The sequence below is a fragment of the Capsicum annuum genome, chromosome 11 (assembly GCF_002878395.1).
Source record: "Capsicum annuum cultivar UCD-10X-F1 chromosome 11, UCD10Xv1.1, whole genome shotgun sequence".
In the NCBI taxonomy this organism is placed as follows: domain Eukaryota; kingdom Viridiplantae; phylum Streptophyta; class Magnoliopsida; order Solanales; family Solanaceae; genus Capsicum; species Capsicum annuum.
Window position 1 is genome coordinate 138,027,392 of NC_061121.1, and position 4,279 is coordinate 138,031,670.

The window sequence follows — 4,279 nt, forward strand, 5'->3', positions numbered from 1 at the left end:
CTTGATACCATGTTTGTAACAACCCGAGACTACCCCATAGTCGTCATACGGTGCTTAGGACCACAAGTGATCCTAAGTTAACCTTTGTACTGGCATAACTTGTGAGCGACTAAATAAAATACACTTCTGACAAAAATAAGCGAAAGATACATCTTTTTTGAATATAATCAAAACAAAACTATATATAATTATTACAACTCTGATTATACAAAACAAAGCTAGAATCAAATACATCAACTTCTATTGACTGTTTATGAAGCCTTCACTAGTATTGACTATAGGTAGTCAAGACATGACCCCTAAATTTCCCAAATCAATACGACTGACTAAAGAAATTAAAATGTTACTCAAACTATGACTGACTCAAACCCTTGAATCAAAAGGGCTCATCACCTATTGACTAGAAGTTGCAACTGTCTGATTATGAATGTGCATGGTACAACTTTACCTACATTATTAAACAATGTAGCACACAGACATATATGTGGATCAGTGCTTTTGGAATGTACTGAGCATGTATGGGTGAATGCATAAGTAAAATAATATCTTAATTTTTATATAAACTTGTAAAAGGATGCAGGCTAAGTGTAAATGACTCATATTTGCTTAAATAACTGAAAGATGAAAATCATAAATCATGAATAATAAAGCATACTATATAAATCTTGTGAGCCATAACACTCAGTTGCATACTATATAAATCTTGTGAGCCATAACACTCAGTTCTAAAATCTATACTTTTACTCTTTCTATTAGTGGAGTAAATATAACTATAGTTAAGTCTATTTTCAAATCATGTAGGCTGAGTGTATAGAGGACTCATTTTTATATTTGTAAACTAAAAGCTAAAATCTCGTAGCTAATGTCTCATGTAAAATAATATCTGAATAAAATTGTGAGCCTTTACACTTAGTATTATGCTAGTAGGGTAGTTTGTTACTAGCCATTGTGAACTACAGGTTTAGCTGGCCTACTGGTGGGTTATAGTAGGAACCATCATGATTTGAGAAATTGGGTTGTGAAAAATTGGTATCAGTGGCTAGGCTTCACCGATATATTAGTACAAGAGCTAAGTGTTAGTCGATTCCTGCGGATCGGTACGGAGATGTCCATAACCTATCTTTGAGAGGCTACACGTAAATTCTAGAAAACTCATTTCTTGACTCCTTGTCGTGTGTCCACATTGCTATAAAACTTAAACACATTCTTTAAATCTATTCTGTCCTAAAATAGGTAATATGGAAGGGTTGATGGATGCGGATGAGGCTTCAGCACATATTTCAAAGCTTCAACGTAGCATCAGACCAAAGAGTCATAGATGGATATCAAAGATCTTCAGCATTAGCCAAGGGGTTTAGGGCCAGCTTAAACTTCAGTAAAGCTCATGACTATGTCAGTTATTCAAGGTTCAGTATTGGGGGTTCTAAGTATGTTTAAAATCCCTCCTAGTCATGGATGACATTCGATTCATCGAGCAATTCTCAAACCAGAGTTGGTCCTATTGGTGTTCATAAAGGTTCTTACTAGTTTCTGAGTATGAGATTGGATTTCTCAATTGGGTCAGGCATTTTTCTATGCTATATACTTATAAGTAGGTCATGGTACATGGAGTTATTAGCGGACTAACATTATCACTCTATTTAGCATCAGAGCATTTAATAGCAGTTGGGTCTTCCTTCTAACAGATTATCAATTATGTGAAAGCCTTAGAGAGTATGTATTGAGACTTATTGAGGTGGTGGCAAGAGAATATGACCTTGGTATTATGCTATTGGTATTTTATCAGAGAGTGAAGATCCTTTTGATAGGTTTCAGCTTCACTTGTAGCCTATCATCTCTACACATATAGTATTTCAGACTATGAGTGGTTCTTAGACTAGCCATGGTGATTTTAGCAGGCAGAGTTCTCACCAAACCTTGTAGAGTTTTGGTATGGGTCTTTAGGCCATGAGGGTCGTTCAATATTATAAGGGGCAGTATCTTGAAGTATTCTAAGATCTTGTTTAAATGTATCGTGATGGGACACTAGCTATAAGAGTGCCCCAGATATGAGTTAATTGATAAGACAGAGCTAGCATATATTCCCCACCAGCCTAGAGTTCCTAAGACAGGCTATGTTTGTGGGAAGAATCATTATTTGTAGTAGAGAGTGCTCTCAATGTCAGTTGGCTAGACATGTTGGATTAGTTATGTTCTCTCCATGTTGGTGCTTTAGGAGTTTTCTACGACTATAGAGAAATCGTCAATTGGTTTAGAAAGTATCCCCGATATGGGATTGCTAGTATTTCATCTTATTCAGATCATCTTCATGATGAGTGTGGCAACTTCAGTTAGAGATAGTGTGCTTTATGCCTCATTTGATGATTTACTTGATCAATTCGAGTTTGGACCCGTACAGATTTACCGTCCCTTATACCCATCAGGCATGTGGTTGCTTATTCTATCGTGATTGGTATGATTTTATTTTTTTGTATTTACCTTTTTATTTTGTGTGTTGGGGTCTTCGTACCCACTAATGATTATTGCCTTAATGAGTTCATATAGATTATTATGTGCCTTATTATTGAATTCACGATTTTATGACTACTCCATGGATTATTTCTTTTAGTAGTGGATGAAGCAGATGTAGCTTTTGGGTTTAAGTCTCATTTATCTTGGCATATTGGCCTTATTGTGTCCCTTGAGTGGTATATTATGTTGATGTTCATTTTAGTAATGCCTATTCATTATATTGATGTTGATATTGTTTTTACTAATGTTATCGCTGCTTGAGGTTATTGAGGTATTATTATTAGATGTAATTAATACTCGCTGGCTAGTTACATAGACTAGTGTTATTTAGTTAAAATTTTATTTCTTTGCAATTCTTATTTGGTGGCTTGAGTAGATATAGCCTGATTTGATGATTTCTTTCCCATGGCGAGGTTGATTGTTTTCCCTCTTGGTTAGCTGTGTTAGATTGATTATGGAGTCAATCATGGTATTAAAGGTAAGTTGATCTTTCGTGGTTCTATGTGGTTCTAAAGTTGATAATTTAGCTATATTACTCGTTCTTGAGTTTGAGACTCTTAGACATGCCTCTGGTGATGCAAAGGTTTTTGTTTTGGCTATCCCTTTCTATATAGCCCATTTTTGAGAATGACCAGTTTGAGGTCTTCTTTTTGTTTATGGCTATTTCATCGCCCGATATTGGTTTTGATGTTGATATCGAGATATATTAGATATATATCTTAGATTTGTTAGATTCATCTCCATGCGATGATTTGCCCTTGTTAACGATATGAAGATTAGATTTTTTGTTCTTATCGTGAGGTGATTCCTGTCTTTCATGGAGTTAGGAAGTTAAAGGTAGATGGCTTTCTTGTAAACATTTCTTAACTTAGCAAATTGGAAATTCTTTGTCTTGAGTTGTTTGATTTTCTAGTGGTGGTCTTAACAGTAACCTTGGTTTCGAGATTGGTATTATTCTTCTTCGATGATGTAATTTATGAATGGATTGAGTGGTGACTTTCCTACTTAGGTGGATTCAGGAAAACCCCATTGCAAAGTTTGTTCAGCCTAATGAGGCTTGATGGAGTGTTTCTCCTCTAATGATATGTGCCTATGGCTATTCCTTGATGAGATAGAGTGTTGGATTGGTTAGTTTCTGGCTTTAGTGAATTTTTTTGAGTTGCTAGAGTTTTTTCCATCACTAAGTGTTGTTTGTGGCTTTTATAAGTTCTTGAGTATTCTTTGATAGTTCATTCCCTCTAGCAGCTATGGAGTGGATTTCTTGTATTGTCAGTCAATGATTTATCCTCCATCGCAATTTTGTTCTTCAATTATGTTTCAATTTTGGCTCAGCATGATTTGGTACAAATATGTCTACTTCATACAGTATTATCGATGTTTGGTTTAGGCAGTTGAGACCAAGAAATTCTACCTTGATGTGGAGATTTCAGCATTGAGTTATAGAGCTTCGGTGCAACCTGTAAGATCCCGCAAAATTCTCTCATAGTCTGAGCCTTAGAGCATGTTCAGTGGAGTGTTAATCCGACCCTATAAGGTTAAGAAGGGTTTTCCTAAGTGAGAAGTAGTTAAACCTTATATAATTTCCCTAATATCAATTGTTTATCAAGTGGAGAATTGAATAAGCTTTCCGTCGATACTAAATTTGCCCAAATCCGACACTCGAGCGAAAAGTTAGAGCCATTTTAGTGAGACAGTGCGCCACCTAGCACTTTAGTGCATCGCGGAGCTAGCCAAAATGGCAATCGTCAAAATCTAGTGAGCCTCCATG